Source organism: Barbus barbus (assembly GCF_936440315.1).
Source record: "Barbus barbus genome assembly, chromosome: 27".
NCBI lineage: Eukaryota > Metazoa > Chordata > Actinopteri > Cypriniformes > Cyprinidae > Barbus > Barbus barbus.
Genome location: NC_136755.1, coordinates 25978694 through 25986987, shown reverse-complemented (window position 1 = coordinate 25986987; position 8294 = coordinate 25978694). Strand labels below are relative to the sequence as shown.

At 36.1% G+C, this 8294-nt stretch overlaps 1 long non-coding RNA gene across 1 annotated transcript; it reads left to right on the top strand.

Moving 5' to 3' along the window:
• The first annotated feature begins 4158 nt into the window (after window positions 1–4158).
• On the top strand, window positions 4159–7472 carry LOC306847617. The gene is made up of 5 exons (XR_013782170.1): window positions 4159–4235; window positions 5061–5600; window positions 5873–6036; window positions 6239–6334; window positions 6828–7472. It is a non-coding gene; the product is annotated as an uncharacterized lncRNA (long non-coding RNA).
• Window positions 7473–8294: the final 822 nt, after the last annotated feature.

The following is an 8294-nucleotide window of genomic DNA, read 5'->3' as shown; positions in this document are numbered from 1 at the left end:
TTAAAAACACTTTTATTGGTCGGATGAAATATGCTAATTTTTTGAGATAGGAATTTTGGGTTTTCATGAGCTGTATGCCAAAATCATCAATATTAAAATAAAAGGCTTGAACTACTTCAGTTGTGTTGTAATGAATCTAAGATATGAAAGTCTAATGTTTATCAGTACATTACAGAAAATAATGACCTTTATCACAATATGCAAATTTTTTGAGAAGGACCTGTATTCTGGCACATTTTATTTCCTTATGTGAAATGTCAAATGTAATTACACACAATTTCACAAGCTACAAAGAAAAAGGTGCAGAACATCATTCAGGTCTTTCCGCATGGTTTGAGTTTTCTTTGGAAGAGCTCCAACTTTCAATACCGCAAATCTCAAGTCCTGTATGTCAAGTCACATGGCAGGAGTGGCTGAAAGCTTTTCTTTTTTCATGTAACGCGGTGTGCTCTGTGTTGGAGCAATACAGGAATGCAGGTCTTGCAGTGAAACGTCATTAATGTTTATTAAAATTAATATGTACACTTTTTGTCAAAAACATTCAGCCACTCCTGCCATGTTTGTCTTGACACACAAGATTTGACATTTGCGGTATTGAAGTTCTTCCAAAAAAAAAAAAAAAAAAAAAAAAAAATGCAGAAAGACACTTTTTTTAATATATATATATATATATACACACACACACACACGTGCAGCTCAATAAATCGGAATGTCATGGAAAAGTTCATTTCAGTAATTCAACTCAAATTGTGAAACTCGTGTATTAAATTAATTCAATGCACAGACTGAAGTAGTTTAAGTCTTTGGTTCTTTTAATTGTGATTATTTAGGCTCACATTTAACAAAAACCCTCAATCTCAACAAATTAGAATACTTCATAAGACCAATAAAAAAAATTTAAAAAAAAACATTTTTAGTGAATTGTTGGCCTTCTGGAAAGTATGTTCATTTACTGTATATGTACTCAATACTTGGTTGGGCCTCCTTTTGCTGTAATTACTGCCTCAATTCGGCGTGTCATGGAAGTGATCAGTTTGTGGCCCTGCTGAGGTGGTATGGAAGCCCAGGTTGCTTTGATAGCGACCTTCAGGTCATCTGCATTGTTGGGTCTGGTGTCTCATCTTCCTCTTGACAATACCCCATAGACTCTCTATGGGGTTCAGGTCAGGCGAGTTTGCTGGCCAATCAAACACAGTAACGCCATGGTCACTGAACCAGCTTTTGGTAGCTTTGGCAGTGTGGGCAGGTGCCAAGTCCTGCTGGAAAATTAAATCGGCATCTCCAAAAAGCTTGTAAGCAGAAGGAAGCATGAAGTGCTCTAAAACTTCCTGGTAGATGGCTGCGTTGACTGTGGACTTCAGAAAACACAGTGGACCAACGCCAGCAGATGACATGGCAGCCCAAATCACTGACTGTGGAAACTTCACACTGGACTTCAAGCAACATGTATTCTAACCAAATGTGTGGTAACCATTTTATAAAAGCAAGGTACTCAATGCCGTTCTGTACTGTGAATAAATCATGGCCGAAGGGGTAGCAGGCACTCTGCTTTGTGTCATGCCTAATGTCTTGTAGAACGTGCCTCAATTGTTGAGGCACGTTCATTTGACTAAGATGTTAAAGTCATTATTATTATTATTATATCAAATTTAGTCCATTATGCCACATTAAGTGTTTTGCTGTATGGGAGGACAAGTGAAAGTTTGCGTATTGTGTTCATGGCCGTCTGCTTGCCTTGTAGTACATTTAATAATAACTATACATCAAATTTTCTCTTTTAATTGCAATTAATGCATCTTAACACATTAAGCCATATTAAGTGTTTATGGTTTTCTGTGGCAGGAAAACACTTAACGAGAAACTTTGCGCATTGCGTTCATATTCTGCACCCAGGGATTTACAGGTCTTGTCTTTTTCTCCAACAGATGACTTGCAAGACCCTGTTCGTTATTGTACTAAATTAGTTTTAATCGTTTAAATCACCACAGCGTCTTGTCTCCATTGGCAAAGCACACGATTCGTGTTGAGTGACGTCGCAGGTAGCCGTTTAAGTTGTGTATGCTCTTTTTTTTTTGTTTTGTTTAACGACCGCCTAAAATTAAATAAATGTTAACGCGAGGCAAGCATACGGCATAATCGTGACCTATTTTTAGCAGAATTCATTGAATCACACTGTCAAATCCCTCAAAGATTAATTGTTTCAAGTGTAGGCTGTATATAGACACACGCAGTTTTCTTTTGCCATTTTTTGGGGGTTTTCTAGTTTTTAGACTAGTCGGATACAAAACTTCAGTTTAAACGACAGTAAAATTAGTCGTAGCGCACATCCATAGCAGAAACATTCCTAAATTTGATCTTACGATCATTTCTAAGATATGCGTACGTGCGATTCATAGAATGAACGTACGAACAAAAATTGCGCGTGCGCGTCCCTTTCAAATCTGTGAATGCAAATGATCTTGAGCTGGTGCAATTGACTGGTTTCAGTTCTCTGGATTTAAGCATACACACACTCTAAGATAAAATCTGAGCGTACGTACACTTTATAAATGAGGCCCCAGACAAGAACAAATAATAGTTTGTATTTTTAATGGGCAGTTACTACTGCAGAGTGAATTATTTCTGCACATCTAGCTGTGGATTAATCACAAGTAAAAAATTTATTAATTACTTAACTAACATGAAAAAGCAATGATGAATAAATTTATTGCGGTATGTATATTCTAATGGTAAAATGTTACCATTTTTACTTTAGATTAGGTCATTGAATATTGGAAGATTTCATTACTTAAGTGTTTCAAACCAAATTCTTTCGGACAATAATTGCATTGGTATTAGGAGTTCCTTAAAATGTTTATAAATAAATTAAGCCTATCCACAAAGATAATACTTAACAGTGCTGTCAAAATGAAATACGTATTGATTAAATACTCATTAGGTCACACTGTTAAAATAAATCAGTTTAGGATTAGGGTTGTGTTTAGGTTATGGTTGTTGTCACTGATTTGACAACTTTTATCAGAGATTCATTGAGAACATCAGTAAAATCATCGTTCCACTCACCACTATGATCAGAAATATACTCAGCTCTGTCCTGGACCCCATCTGGCACCAACTGAGGCCTTCTGTACTGCTCCTACCTTGAAACATCCTGTCCCAGAGCTCCCTTTGTTGTCAAAGTCAATGCTTCCACCATTGACATAGGGGCGGTGCTATCAAGGTGGCAGGACAAGTCCTCTAAACTTAATTCATGTGCCTTCTATTCCAAAAAGCTCTCTCTGGTGGAGCAAAACTATGACATAGATAATCATGAGCTGCTGGCAATCAAACTCGCCTTGGAGGAGTGGAGACACCGTCTGGAAGGGGCCAGCCATTCGAGGTAATCACAGACCACACAACCTCACTGTAAACCCAAATGCTCAAAATAATTAAAATTATTGAGTAGCCTAAACTTAATTTTCTGACACAGTTCTACTAACCTAAATATTTTGAGTTTATGTGACTTTTTTATAGTTTTTGAGTGACTTGAACTGATTATTTTTAATTAACTGAAACAATTTGCTTATTAAGTAAGTACCACTTAGGTGTATAATTTAACTGTACTTATTTCTTGTTGTTTCAACATTGTGTGTTTGCTTGCGGGCATGTGTGTGTAACCAATTGTTTGTAATTTTTAATTAAATTATATGTATTTAAATAATTTAATATTAAAAAAAATACTTAATTTTCCTAATAATGGCTGGGTCTTCATAAATTCAGCTGTAAAAGATTTTACCAAGAAAAATATTCAATTCACTCTAAGCACTAATTTTACATACATGTACAGCTGGTTTAATGTGAGCACAAAGAGAATATTAAGGAATCACTGCTTAAGATAATAACGTAAGCAATTAGCTTATGAAACAAAAACTTAAGAAGATCGTAATTTAAGAGCTCAAAATTGTAACTTCAACGAACATCTAAGTGGGTTCAACATTAGAGGTTTCTTTATATGGCAGCCAGGCAGGAAAAAATATGTTTGATTAAAAAGTTACGACTCGGTTGACATAAGGGTCATCATTTTATTGGCTTACGAGGCTCACGTGCCCCAAGGTCAACGTGAGACTTGCGACGTTGTGGGAACGCGCAACACGTGGATAACTTTTAAGTTACGTTGGCGCCACAAGTGACTGCAGTGCAGTGAGGAGGATGTAAGCTTCAAGCTGTCGGCAGTTACCAGCAACGTCGGTGTCACGGTAAGTTTTAAATGTGTTTTTTATCTAGTGAACAGTTGCAGCAGTTTAATCAAGACAAAACTTTAAACAGCGTTCGTTAGTTACGTATATTTATATTCAAAATTCATGGATGTCTAGCAAGGAATAACTGATGAAATAGGCCTAATAAAAACAACGAACGACGAAGCATATGTTACACATCAGCTAACTTATATAATTTTTCAAACGGATCAGTCTGTAATTCCGCGTGAACAATTTAGCCTAACGTTACATTTGTTTTAAAGACATTAGGCGCTGAGATTGTTACGTTCATGCGTGACACGCGATTAAAAAAAAAACATCCATTGCTTATTCATTGCTAATTTTGTCTGGTGTGCACAAAACTAGATAACTTGGACAATATACTTTCCCCAATGTGTTGGCGTGCCACTGATACGCAAATTAGGGAGCTGGAGAGCATGTGCCATTGCAGAAATGTGCCAGTAAAGCCTGTAATTTGGCAAAATGATATAGAGCCGTTATGTGTTCAAGTTTTGACTGATGACGTCTGTTTAGAAATATAAAACAGCGCTGAGATGTCTATATGAAGAGGTCCACATTTATAATTTTCCTGCTTAATATTTAAACAGCCTTGTCTATTATATAGTACTCCGCTCTATGTTTGGTGTAACATTAACATACATTTTTCTATCTGTACACATGAAAAAACACATTACACCGAAAACAGTGTTAGTTGTATTCTCTGGTCATGATCATGTAACCAGTTAGTTGACTTGTACTTAATAATTAAACTTTTTTTGATGGAGCTATACACTTTCTAACATTAATTTTGTTTTTTTCTTTCAGGTTGTTGCTACAGTATGATTTGGCAATGTAAGTTGTGCTCAGCTTCTTTTACTGACAGATTGCAAGTATTTAAGCACTACAGACTTCAACACAGTCACTTTTCCAGTGTAAGCCCTCTTCCATGCATCTATAATGATTGCATGTGTACATTTAAGACACTTGATAGTCTTAGAACTCATTTGTCAAGATATCATACTTGCCAATTTGGCAGTAGTGCAGAAGACTCTCAGCAGGCTCTGTTATTTAAATGGCCTTTATGCCCATTTCAGCAGCAATTTTCTGAATCTGTTCTTTTCTGCCATCTTAGAAGGCATTTAAGAAATCATGAAACGGTGGCTTGCCCATACAAGGATTGTAGCTTTACCACAAATGTATACTCTTCATTCAATTCTCATAAAAGTAGATCACACCAAGCAAGTGTTTCATCAGACTTTCAAAATGACATTGTCAGTGAAGTTGGTCAAGCCAGTATTCCTGCAGTTGATGGTGATTTGTATGAAGAACCTCCAGGCACAGATGAGGATCCAGTGGGGGATGATGGTCAGTGTGACACTGACGAACTAAAAAAACATCTCAGAATGAATTTATCTTCCTTATTTTTGAAGATGCAGGCAATCCTACATGTCTCAAACACAGCTACCCAAGAAATAGTGGAGCATTTAAATCAGGTCTGCTTCTTATCTCAGCCTTTGATCAAGGAGGCAATTAAAGATATATTGCAGAGAAATGGTTGCAATGTGTTGTAAGTGCTGTTATGGATTCCAATGTTATATTATATAGTTATATTAGTCTGTCTTTGTTTTAAAATGTAGGTGTATGCAGAGTTCCAACGAATTACAAACCAGAACCTGCCCAACACATTCTACTCAGAGCTTGACCGACATCTTCCTAGACTGATGACCCTGTTCAGACAGAAGGCAGAACCGGGAAGACATCAGATGCTTTGACTGAAATCCTAAAACTCCATGATGAACAGGTAAAAATATTATCCCTTTTTTATAGGTCTAATTCCTAATTAAAAGAGGCACATTGGAAAACATTTTAAAAGTTTGATGATTCAAATGAGCTTTGAATACAACAACTTGTCCACTTTTTTTTTTGGTATTTGTCTGATTTTGTATATCTTGTGGTGTTTAACATTAAATAAGTTATGTACAATTCTGTTTTTATCGTTATAGGCGTTTCATGACATACACACAAAGCGTGTTACTGTTCTTCATGCCCTTCCTGTGTATCTACGTGAGGACGTCTCTGAGTTTTTCAAGACCTGCACAGTGAGTTTTTTTGTTTTTTTTAATCTCACGACCATATTAAGTAAACAGTTCATATGAATACAGACATACTTACACGCTTACCCTTGCTCAGTCTTTCAAATCACATAGTTTGTGTGATTTGAAGAGATTTGAAGCGATTTGTTTTCTTTGACCTTACTGTAAAAAAAAAACAAAAAACTTTGGTACTAGATTGCTTTAAACAAAATAAAGCATTTTTATAGGTTTTTTTAGCATAGTATCAATTTCTTGTTTACTGGTAGCTTAGCTGGGTCCTGTAGAAGAACACTGATCTTCTGTTTAAAATCGTCATACTGTAGTTTGTTCACACAACAATCAAAATCATTAAACTTTCTGTCAGTTGGTCTGAAGCAATATTGTTTGTTAAATCTCATGACTAACTAAATGCCTTTATATTTGCACTAAACCTGCTGTAAATATTTTTGTCAATCTTAATAAAAATCTTTAATCCTTTTATATCTATTTTATTTTACAGGACACATCTGATGAGCCAGAGCTTTTAGATGTTGCAGTGGCCCTCCTCACAGTCGTCAAAGATAATGACACAAGTCCAGTTCACTTCCAGCCTGTGAAAATCTCTGTTGTCATTGAAAGCGAGATTGTGGGCGACCTCCCCAGATTTGCTGATGCCTTCCTGGTAATGTTTGGACTGATCTATGCACTACACCTCAGCTATCCCAGGGGACTGACCAACACTTTTGAATTCATTCAGAAGATTTTACTTGGTCTTGACGATGGTAAACTGTCACCCAAGTTACAGAGTCTCAAAAATGACGATGCGCATGTAGAGTTTCATGCAGGTTCATAAATTTGTAATTTTAGAGGTGCTATTTTAATCTGGTGTTCAGGTTTTAGCCTAGTGCATCTCTGAATTGTTTTATGTTTCTGTCTTTTAAATTAACACTGCAGTGTTAAATAGAAGATGGCAAGAATTCAGTGTAACTCACTGTAACTTAAACTGTTGAAGTTGTTTGTACTCAAAATATTTGAGGCAACGAGTTACCACAAAAATTGAGTTTTTAGGCATACGATTTTGAGTCTTGTGTGTCAAAGGTTTTGAGTTACTTGTACTTGTAAAACAAATGACTAAGACTAATAAATATTGAGTTGATGCTACTTAAAAATGGTTCTTTGTGTACTTATTTTTTTTTTGTAATGTTAACTTAATACAATGAGAATGGGTAAGGAAAATTTTAAGTTGCTATAACTGAAAATATTTAAGTTGATTTGATAACAAGTTTTAATTTAACTGTAATTAAAATGTTTATGTAACATGTAATCCAAATATTTAACCTTTGAAAAATTTTTTTTTTTAAGTTCATGAACTTAAAAAAATTGAGGCAACGAGTTACATCAATTTTTTTGAGTTCTGCTTACTAATTTGGTTTTACAGTGCTCACATACCTCTGTGATGAGACGTGCTTCAACCACAGACATGCCCGCTGGGCTCTCTTCTTCACCAGATATAACTTCACCTGATACCTAATCCAGTTCTCTTGAATTTATCTTCAGCCCTCTCCAGTGGTCACTGGATGATCAAAGTGCTGAAGCCACTAGAACCAAGTCAGCTCTGCCGGGAGGTCCTGAGGGACGCATTTATGTTCCATCCACCCTCTGAGGGTCCCTCATGGACTGAATACCAAGGTTCTGAACCAGTTCAAGGAACAAAAACTGGAAATGGAACTAAATTGACATGAACAGAACCAGCAAATCAAATTTTATAGTTCCGAACAGAATTGAAAATTTGAAATGGCCATTAAATGGTTAACATTATTATATCGTTTCATTTAATATTTGAAATTTGCTGTCAACCAATCATGAATTCCAGAAGTGCGGTCTATGCAAATGTGACTGATGCAGCCAAGGAGTGAAATACCTGCTCAGCTGTGAACTCTTCTTAAGTAAGTCACAATGGCAATGCACTGGCGTTAGAGTTTATCCA